The sequence below is a fragment of the Penaeus monodon genome, chromosome 43 (assembly GCF_015228065.2).
Source record: "Penaeus monodon isolate SGIC_2016 chromosome 43, NSTDA_Pmon_1, whole genome shotgun sequence".
Lineage (NCBI taxonomy): Eukaryota > Metazoa > Arthropoda > Malacostraca > Decapoda > Penaeidae > Penaeus > Penaeus monodon.
The window spans coordinates 31,690,372-31,701,665 of NC_051428.1; the positions used below are offsets into that span (position 1 = coordinate 31,690,372).

At 44.9% G+C, this 11,294-nt stretch overlaps 1 protein-coding gene across 1 annotated transcript in view; it reads right to left on the reverse strand.

Moving 5' to 3' along the window:
• Positions 1 to 6,063: 6,063 nt before the first annotated feature.
• The window catches only part of LOC119568213, a 155,852-nt gene continuing 150,621 nt past the window's right edge, over positions 6,064 to 11,294 (reverse strand). Inside the window, exon 4 of the mRNA XM_037916644.1 lies at positions 6,064 to 7,911. The gene's annotated coding sequence lies outside the window, so the exon portion shown is untranslated. The remainder of the gene's footprint in view (positions 7,912 to 11,294) is intronic.

Consider the following 11,294-nt stretch of genomic DNA (forward strand, 5'->3'; position numbering starts at 1 on the left):
GGGAGCTGTTGGTTGAGGGCGGGCTTGCCGATGTGCTTCCATCAGTGCGTTGGCTCTGGTGAGGAGAACATCAGTGGCCGTCTCGTCCGAGTCGTGGAGCTTCTCCCTGATGTTGCCAGGGAGAGAGCGAAGCCAAATCTCTTTTTAAGATCCACTTCGTGGAACTTACCTTGTGTATCTTTGGTGGGGAGGCAGCACAGGCTGGTGATTTCTTGCCAGACTTGTACGATCTCCAAGTGGTGTGTTTTGGATGTGGAGAAGTTGTCGCGCCCTCTCAGACAAAGAAAGCGAAAACTCCTGCAACAGTTCCTGTTTCAGCCTGTCGTATTCAGTGTCGTCCGGCTGGCTGTCTAACAAGGGGGCTAACCGATGAAAAACCTCCTCGGGCAAGACTGTTACGACGTGGTCTGCTTTAGTGGTCGCCCTTAACTATATTCTTGAGCCTGAACTGAGTTTCGGCTCGCCGAAACCATGTGAGAGCTTCATTTGGCGAAAAGGGCGGGAGGCGGATGGAGGCGGCATTCACTTCAGTGAAAAGGGTAGCTGCGTCGGTGTTCATGTCGTTCGGGGTCACCAATGTTGAAAAGGCCTAGGTTGGCTTAGTGAGGAGACTAGGCTTTGAGTGCAAGGAGACTAGGCTTTGAGTGCAAGGAGAGTCAAACTCAGAATCAGCACTGACCCCACTGACAGCATCCCACCGCCGGTGCGGAGAGAAACTATGCCGGGCGAGGCTGCGCTGGTGCTGAGTGAAGTGATTGAGGCGTCCGCCACACCATTGTACTAAGGTTCTGAGCCTTTTACAGAGAGATATAGAGGGGAGGAGAGGAGAGGAGAGGAGAAGAGAGGAGAAGAGAGGAGAGAGAGGAGAAGAGAGAGAGAGAGAGAGGAGAGGAGAGAGAGGAGGAGAGAGAGGAGGAGAGAGAGAGAGAGAGAGAGAGGAGAGAGAGAGGAGAGAGAGGAGAGAGGAGAGAGAGAGGAGAGAGAGAGAGAGAGAGAGAGAGAGAGAGAGAGGAGGAGAGGAGGAGAGAGAGAGAGGAGAGAGAGAGAGAGAGGAGAGAGAGAGAGAGAGAGAGAGAGAGAGAGAGAGAGGAGAGTTAGTCTGTCACATACCCTACTCATTGTTCAATAAACATAATACAATAGCAAATATCTCCGTTCCCAAAAGGTGAACATCGGATTCTCCGGGTGCTCCTTATGTCCGCGTGAAGGCAGTGACATCTAGCTCGTGACGCGACACAACCTGATCACACGTTGTAACGAGAGAGTGAAAACGCAAGTGACCGCATGTCGATATTACAATGCAAAGTGTTATTGTGAACCGAGGCATTACTTAGTGTCTTAAATGCAAGAAAATTGCCTAGATAATGCTTTGGCGTATTTTTCGAACAAAGAATAGAAAAGAAAAATGGGGGAAGCAATAAAAACAAATAACCGTAATAATATGATGGATGATGATGAAAAAACATATTGAAGAGAAATAAAAAAAAACTTTGCAATTGCTACGACTTTTTCCTCGCGTCGACCTGCTATACGAAGGTCTGACCCGATATCTGGTGCTGAAAAGACACACAGCACAACACATTTGCTGTGCATTTCTGAAAGGGTGAATCTGGGTTAGGGGTCTTACTGCGTAAGTAAAATGTCTCGTAGGAGTCGCTCTTTTTTATCTATCACCTCGGTTACCTGGTCAGACATAAGTCAGTATAAGTACAGGTCTGGTTACGCCATTAGGATTATTTCAGTGCATAGGGATTAAGGGTATATATCGGGAAAATGTTTCATGCTAACTGATGTGAAAGGCTGGGCGATTAACAAAGGAAAAGCTTCATATTCGTGGGCAGGGATCCATATTAAGTCTGTTAAGTGTTAAAATGCAGCCTCTATGCATGGCTGTCCAGACACCGTGCTTATTTGCTCAAATCCCTTTTACGGCAGAAACAATGCCTTGTCATACGGAGCCCTTCTTTCTGCACATCTTGCTCTAGATTAGATGTAACTTTTCAACTTCAAATTGAAGGGATTCTACGGTCTGCTGTTTTAATTCGAGAATCAGTATTGTTTAGACAATGACAGACATACAGTAAACCTCAAATATATATCGATGATGAATATTATAAGGAAACATCAAAACTTCTAATATTTAGCATAAAATATATCGATATGCATTTTTCACTTTTAAGTAAGAATCCTTCAGCAATAGGCAGATGAGCGGTATCCGCACCACTGGAAGGCAATAACCTATGGATGGCAGAAAACCACTCGCATCGACGGTTTCAGTGCCATCGGTGTCTAGTATAACCGCACCTTCAATAGAATCCTTTGGGCGCTCTGTGAAATTTGGCGTGTTGTTCCCGTAGACTTTCATCCATTCTCGGCTCCGCTATCGCCGGCGATAAGAGGAAGTAGTTACTGCTGTTCGGTCCTGTCTTGTCATATCAAATTTATCGCCGGGTCTCTCTCCGTGTCATAATTCGGTCAGAAGAGACGCCAGCTCGGAGACGAAAATAGGGCAATGATAGTGCTTGGGGCCGTGCACTGTTGACCCCCTTCCCTAACTCGCTCTCCCCCTTCCCCTGCCTCTCCCCTTTCCTTCCTCCGTCAAGCTGTCTCAAGAATGCGACGGGACAACAACACAGTTGCTAACCATTGCACTGTGCGCCGGATTTAGTAACAAAATAGAACACCTCGTGGGCGGGTGAGGACAGCGAGGAGAAAGTGAGGGTAGAGAATGAGCCGACGAAAGGCGAAGGAAATGATGGAGAAAGAGAAGAAAAGAAAGAGAGAGAGAGAGAGAGAGAGAGAGAGAGAGAGAGAGAGAGAGAGAGAGAGAGAGAGAGAGAGAGAGAGAGAGAGAGAGAGAGAGAGAGTGGGGGGGCGAAATACACCGAAAGAGAGATAAATCAAGACAGAAAAATTAAAAAAGGAAAAAGAGAGAATATCAAGACATGGCACGTGTGACGCCGCGGGGGATGAGTGCCAGCTTCCCTGCCCCCCTTTCCCTCTCTCCTGGCGCCACGAGGAATCCAGTGGCACTTCCTCTCCTCCCGTTCATCTCTTTACCTTACCCCTTCGCTTCCTAACTCTCTCTCTCTTTATCTCTCTCTCTCTTTCTCTCTCTCTTCCTCCTCCTCTCCTCCTCCTCCCTCCCTCCTCTCCCCTCCTCTCTCCTCCCTCCTCTCTCCTCCTCTCTCTCCTCCCTTCCTCTCTCCCTCCTCTCTCCTCCCTCCTCTCCCTCCCTCCCTCTCCTCCTCCTCTCTCCCTCCCTTCCTCCTCCTCCTCTCTCCCTCCCTCCCTCTCCCTCCCTCTCTCCCTCCCTCTCTCCCTCCCTCCCTCCCTCTCTCCTTTCTGGCACCGATGACGATGACTACTGCTGCTTAAAATTGTAACGATAATGATAATGATAACAAAGGTAACAATAATAATAGGTAATAATGATAATGATAGTAGCAATAATACTACTACTAATAATAATATCATTATCATTGATAACAATAAAACGAATTTTAGAAGTAATAATAATAAAATATAATAATGGCACATAATACATAATAGTAACTAATAATACACAATAATTAATAATATAATAATAATAATAATAATAATAATAAAATAACAATAATAATAATAATAATAATAATAGTAGAGATGATACTAATGATGATGATGATAAGAATAATAATAACAATAAAAAATAATAATATATAATAATATAATAACAACAACAATAATAATAATATAATAATAAAAATTACATAATTATGATAACATTAGTTAATAGAGAGAGAATGAAAGTAATTTTGCTACATTCCGTAAGATATACAAGATCCCTCAACCTTGTAAAGAAACAAACTGGAATGATGCAGCTTAAATTCAGGATGAAGTTCGTTTCTGGAAGGCGAAGAACAGAAGGAGGGCTGCAGGACAGGCGACATAGAAGTAGAAAAAGAGACAGACGGAGACGGAAAGTGAAGAGAGAGGAGGGGATGGAAGTGACAAAGGAAATGAGAGAGTAAAGTTAGGAAAGAGGATTCCGAGGATGAGCAACACGAGAAAAGAGAAGGGAAGTTGAGCGTCCAAGAGAAAATCCGCATCAACTCAGCACTGAAAGCAAAGTGAGGCGTCCAGCGCATGGCCACCGCAGCGCCTCCAAGCACGGTGCAGGTCATTTTCTTGCTTGTTCTCACAGAGCTTCCAACTCACCTCTCCTTCTCGGCTTGTTTATGTCTGCGGTCTTCCCTTTAGAGTCATTAGGCACTTTTGCTCCCTCTTCCGATCATTTATTCATATATGTCGTCTATTATTTGTGTCTGTCTCTTACTTCTTGTTTCCTCCACATTCATTCTCTTATCTCTTTCTTATAACTAATCACTTTTTCATTATTTGTTTTCTATTTAGTTCTGACATGCCTGGCTTTCACCTCTCTTCCGGTATGCATTTATTTACTTGAGTTATCCACAGTCGGATTTACATAAAATGTGATAAATATGCGAAACGTATGGAATTTATCAAATGAAACAACTTAGATGTCCTTTGGCAATGTCACAAAAGTTGCCTTTCTTTTCTTAGCATTTTGATGTTATAAAGTATCTGTGCAAACCACGCGTTAGTAGTCTTGCCTCGCTTTATCATGCCACCCCGCACACCCTACGACCTGTCTCATAATCCGTTTCTCCATTCTGTGTCTCGCCGTCCCTTCTTCCTATAACTCCTCATGTTAGTCCGCTTAACTCTGGCACGAGGGAATCCACACATTCCTATTTTTTTGTATGAATTCTTGGGATACACGCTCAGTTCACGTCTCTGCCTGACGTACGACTCATTTATTCTTCCTCTACACTTTCTGTCACATCTGCAATTCGTAAATCGTAAACTTTTAAAACTTTAAACCGCTATAATGATAAACTATTATTCTCCAAGGCAGGTGTAAAATGGTTCACTTAACCAGAAAGAGAAAGAGAAATGTCGTGACAACTCAGGTAAGTTCGACGTGCACGACAACCACGGCGGCAAACACGTGCGAGGGATAGAATAAAGAGAGCGGCGCCAGTTATCTCGCGCACAAGGAATGTGGGAAGAGAGAAGACAAGGAAAGAAAGCACCGAAAGTCTGTATTGCTGGTGGGAAGGAAGGGGGAGCGAGGACAGAGCTAGGGCTGCGGAGGGGAGGTAGGGAGGCCCAACTTAAGTCGTACAAATGTACTGTACAAGTTATAAGAGGCAGGAGGAAAACTAAAGTTAAAGAAGGACAGAAGGCATGGGGAGGAATACAGCAGAGAGGGGAGGGAAAGACAGACGGAAAATAGAAAGGAGAGTGAGAAGATATGTAAGGAGAGGGAAAGCAAGCTAAGAAAGACGATAAATGCACGGCCCACATCGGCCGTCACTGCAAGAGGTGAAAAAACACGAAATCCTTGCAGTTGGTTTCCTTGGACCGGGAGTGTGAGCCGTTGCGTCACGTGACATTTCTCACTTCAAAGGTGTTGGTGAACGTGGTCGTTCACCTTGCTTAGACATAGTGATCACTGTAAATATTTATACAACAAAACTGCTGATACTTGTAAAATACTCTATTCGTTGCCTCAACAATAAACAAGAAAATGTAGATATACAAATACAGACGCAAAAAAGGGCATCGGAAATGCATATATCATGTTTGCTGCAAGAGAAAAATGTTAAACATGTGGCACTCCATAGAACAGTGCCAAAATTTTGCCATTCATAATGAACGGCGGACGGGATGCCAGGTGTATTGTTAGACATAATCTGACGTGCAGATAAAAATAGGACTGTTTACATAGCAAATAAATTATTTGTGGTTACACGAAATACCGTAGAGAGATATGGTGATGATGATGATAACAGCGATGACATCATGATGGAGATCCTGGTGATACTGCCGACGACAATAAAAATTATACACTCTCTATGTATCATAAAACTCTACGACAAATAGCAGAAGCGTGACAGCGGCCTTACCTGTGCCTGCGAGAACAGTAGCAGCACGAGCAGCACGAGGACCAGTCGCCCTTGCCCCGCCCCGCCCTTCATGATGAAGGCGCTGCCGAGGCCCTTCTTGACACTCGCTGCGATCTTGATAGCGCTAGTAGCAATCGCTCATTAGGACTGGGCAAATGACCTCAGTTGGCTGCAATGATGACGCTGCCCTTTATCAGCCTGGCACTGCTCTCTGTAGTGTTGGCACTGTGCCTCGCGCGTTGGCAGAGGTCCTTGGTTTGCTGACTGGCAGAACTTTGAGATTGTAGTCCCGAGGTGTGTGTTTGTGTGTAGTGGGTGGGGAGGAAGGGATGGGTAGTAAACAGTCTTAAGTAAAGAGGCGCTTGGCACTGAACGCGCCTCCGGTCACTGAGTGCTCTCGACGCCTAAGAAACTATTGCCTCTATTTTATTTCCTTTTCCATGTGCCACAGACGTTTTCCTTTTCTCTCTCCACAAGAAAGTAATGCACAAAGATGTTTTACTTGTATCATTTATGACATACTTTTATATATACGTGTTTATATATTAATCCCTAAATATATTTTATATATATATTATATATATATATATGTATATATATATATATTTCTCTAAATAAAAGCAGACTAGTATAAATGCAATGATGAAAAATATTCACTCTAGCAAATAAAACATTAAAGCTCTGAGAGTTACGAGGCAAACAAAAGATGCTGCAGCTTATACACCTCGCTCTTCCTTAAAGAAAATAGGAACCAAAAATGGATTTACTAATCAACTCGGTTCCGGGACAACACTCTCGTCCCTTCTGTTAGGCGGGGAAGAACATTGCTGCTTATCAGTTCGTATCTCTCTTATCTGAAGAGAAAGAACGATTCTAGTTGAAGGAAAGAAGCAGTTCCTTAAGGGAATCTAAAGTCCTTACGACGCGATCCGGGATGCCCTTGTTCCACCAATCATGAGATTAGCCCGCATCGCTGGGTGGCAATTCTCGCTCTCCCTCTCCGCAGGAAGGATGAGGGCAGCAGCAGCAGTTGACCCGACCCGGCTGAATGATTTCGTTTAGCCTATCCGCCTCTCTTTCTATCTCCCTTTTGTTCGCGTATCCTTGTCGCTACAGGATTCATGCACTTAGACTATGGATATTGGCGTCTGAGATCTCATTGTGCTGGGTGTGGGGCAGCACGTGGTCGTTTGGGCTGGGCGTTTCTGTCACAGGCATTGCATTACAGCGGGCAGGCGACACGAGTAATGCTACCCCGCGAGCTGATTCGCAATCCGAACAATCAAGTAAGCTGATGTAGAGATGCGTGGGGATATTCTCGGCTTCCTTCCAGTGCTGATTCGCTCTTTCTCCCTCAATATATATGTATATATGTAGTAAGCTCTTTATCTTCCCACGCCTGTTATGTACACCTTTCTCAAGAAGGCGCGGCACCTTTACGATACGGTTGCCGTCTGGCGAATGGCGGTTTCACTCGACTTTAACGCTACCGTCCCTCTCCGTTTATCTGAAAGCCCCGTAGTTCACGTCACGAAAGGTGACTCATTGTATTTCTCTGTAATTACTCAAGGCATCGAGGCCCCGATGAAAAGACCCCCTTTGATGTCCTGTTTACGCTTACGACGGAGACGAGAGTTGAGAGTTTGAAATGCGAAACTGCTTGTTCAAATCTCCGTTACACCGCTGGGGTTCCAGTCACACTTGGCAATATTTTTTCTCATCATTAAGTTATCGCTGTTCTCTCCATCGTCCCATCTGGGCTTCGTGGACGATGACGAACGTTATCTCGGTTGTCATATATCGCTTATGGTATTTAATTTATGTTTCCGTTCTTTTTATTGTACAGATTTCTTCTATTTTCTTCTCTTTTTCTTAATTCCAACTTATTTTCATTCCTTCCCTGCCAATCCTTCCTCGCGCCGCAACCAAGCCAACTCTGCAAAACAAATACAGAGAAAACAATATTAGCATCATTACAAAAACAGTGATTCATGTAATATTAACTAGGAAAACGGCTTACTAATAGAATGAGACTTCCCGAGGCTTAGGCGTAATAGGATGCCGAAGAACTGTCATACTGGCTCTCATTGATCGTGGTGGAGGCGTAACAGCAAATACAACAGTAAAATAAATACGTCAGACATGGAGTGGGTTGATGTTTATGTTAAATGAACGTCGATCTGAATTATCTATAAACATTTAATGAGACATCATTGATTGAAACAATATATCTTTGTATTTAATAAGAAATATATTTTTATCATGTTATTAAATCATTTTTTAAGATTCTAAGTAATGAGTTTACCAGTAATTATATTATAGTTTTTGTTTCGGCAATATCTTTCAGCTCTAGGCAGGGATGAAATACCAACAGAGCGTTTTCGCGCTGCGGAGGGATTTTCATCTCGGATCCTTTACAACTAGGAAAGCATCCAGTTCTGTAAAGGGATCCCTGGACAGAATAGATTAATGTGACCGGCCCTTTAGTGTTGAACTCTCAGTCACGCCGTGAGGGAGGGAGGGAGAGGGAGGGAGAGAGGGAGGGAGAGAGAGAGAGAGAGAGAGAGAGAGAGAGAGAGAGAGAGAGAGAGAGAGAGAGAGAGAGAGAGAGAGAGAGAGAGAGAGAGAGAGAGAGAGAGAGGAAGAGAGAGAGAGAGAGAGAGAGAGAGAGAGAGAGAGAGAGAGAGAGAGAGAGAGAGAGAATACAAATAAGGCAAGAGGAGCCACAGAGACTCCAGCAGACAGAAAAGCGCGCAAGGGCACCGGGCCCCGAGAAGGCGCGGCAGGGCGTCCTCGCCTGCATCCCAAAGGAGCAACGAACTTCCCTCGACTACTTCCCAAGCAACCCTCCCTTCAGTGCGTGGCCGCCTCTCGTCCACTTCATTTCTTTCGTCCTACTGGCCGCCTGTTTCGTTCACATTTAATTTTTTCGACTATTATTACCCTTTTCTATTTTTTCACATAAAAATGTTGCTAGCTTTTTATGGCATATCCTTAAATATCCTTAAAAAGACAGCAGCCGCGGCTGAGACGGAATAAGACGAGCGAGAAAAAAGTCACGGATGGCGGGCCCCGAGAGAGGCCGTGAGAGGGAGAAGGGCATAGAAGGGTGACAGAGCCGTGGGCGAAGGAGCGGGCAGATGGGTGGCAAGGGCAGGGAAGGGGAGGGAAGTAAATGGGGAGAAGGTAAGGAGGGAAGGAGGGAGATGAGGGTGGGCGGGCGGGAGGGAGGGGCGGAAGGACGGACAGACGAAGGGTGGGAGGGAGGAAGAGTGGGAGAGAGGGAGAGAGGGAGGGAGGGAGGGAGGGAGGGAGGGAGGGAGGGAGGGGAGGGAGAGAGGGACGGAGGGAAGGAGGGAGGGAGGGAGGGAGAGTTGGATGGATGGAAGGCAGGAGGGAGGGAGATAGAGATGGAGGGAGGAATGGAGAAGGGTGGGAGGGGGGGGGGGGTTGAAACGAGACGGCTCGAGCCAACGCCGCTATTTGCAGGTGGATGAGGAGGCAAATCGTCCTCAAGGCTCCGCGGGTGAGACCCTGAACGGCCCGAGACCCGGGTGACGCGGGAACTACACAAGCGAAAGCTGCTTAATTGTCCATGTGTCTGTCTGCTTATTGCCTGTACGTTTATTTACTTATATTCATATCTGCCTGTGTGTCTCTAGAGTGATTTTCTGTTCTCTCCTATCCTCGCCGGGTCTGCGTCCAGATGCCCGTTAGTCGATCCGTTAATGAGCATATTTATCGAAGAGTCTGCTCGCATCCATCTACCTGACTGTCTTTATTGTCTGACCTCTTACCTGTAACCTGCATTTGCCTCACTGATGGTTTACAAGTTACGTATTTGTTTATACAGGTGAAGGGGCACAGGCCCTGCGATCCTCCTCGATGGCTGCAACTCAATCCTGTCGCGGCCGCACCGCGTTCGTAATCTAACCGCTGCTTATTCCGTAACCGAACGCCGCCATACAACCCACGGAAATTGAAACCCCTTAAATCACCCTTTTCTTCTACCCTTCGAGATGCACCGTCCGCAGGGACCGCTGATCAAATCGGGAGGCAAACCGAAAAAAAAAACACTTGCGACACGACACCCTCGGGAACGTGGCCGCCTCACTGAAATTTCGAAAAGTAATTTCCAGTAATGTTTTGGTCTCACCAGACCACTTAAACCACTACCGCCACCGCATCATGCGTCAGCACCAATGACGAAATATTCACATTCGTATGATAAGATGTGTGTTAGCAGCCTGTGAGAACATGTTCATTTAAATAATAACAAATTATATCGCCAATAAAAATTTCTCCCTGAATCACGATTCATGACCCGACGACTCTAAGCCAAATATCTCGAAGATATTTGCCGTTTTCTGTGATTATTATCTAACTCGAGGGGATTTGTGTGTCTTGGGGTTCATGGAAAGAGGGAAATGAAAACAAGGATTAAACTCGTCAACAAAATCGTAAGACCAATAAAAAGGGTCAGCCTAGTATATAAAGTACCTAAACCGAGTGAATAAATTTGCCTCCCCCTCCCCTCCCCCGCCGCTGCCTCTCCGCCCGCGTAGGTATTAGAAGCACTACTAATGGTACACGTGTGACCACAAGGGTGCCAGCTGTTCGCTGTCCCTCGACGTTCCATTGTCTACTCCCTACTTTCTTTGTTATTTTTTTCTTAGCCTTTTTCGCTTTGTTTCTCTCTCTCTCTCTCTCTCTCTCTCTCTCTCTCTCTCTCTCTCTCTCTCTCTCTCTCTCTCTCTCTCTCTCTCTCTCTCTTCTTTATCCTCATTTTCGGATGTTTTCTTAATTTTCACGCACGTATGTACACACACAAAATCACACAAACAAACAAACACACACACACACACACACACACACACACACACACACACACACACACACACACACACACACACACACACACACACACACACACACACACACACACACACACACACACACACACACACACACACCACACACACACACACACACACACACGTACAAATATGCATACATACATATCTACATATATATATTTTTTTCTTTTTTTTTCTTTTTTTCTTTTCTTTTTTTTCCTTCTTTTAAAGTGTATAAAGTGCATTCGGTAGTTGGGTTCTGGTCCTGTATATCTATATCTATATATATCTATATATATACATACATACATATATATATATATATATATATATATATTTTATATATATATATATATATATATATATATAAATATATATATATATATACACACACAATGTGTGTGTGTGTGTGTGTGTGTGGTGTGGTGTGTGTGTGTGTGTGTGTGTGTGGGTGTGTTTTGTT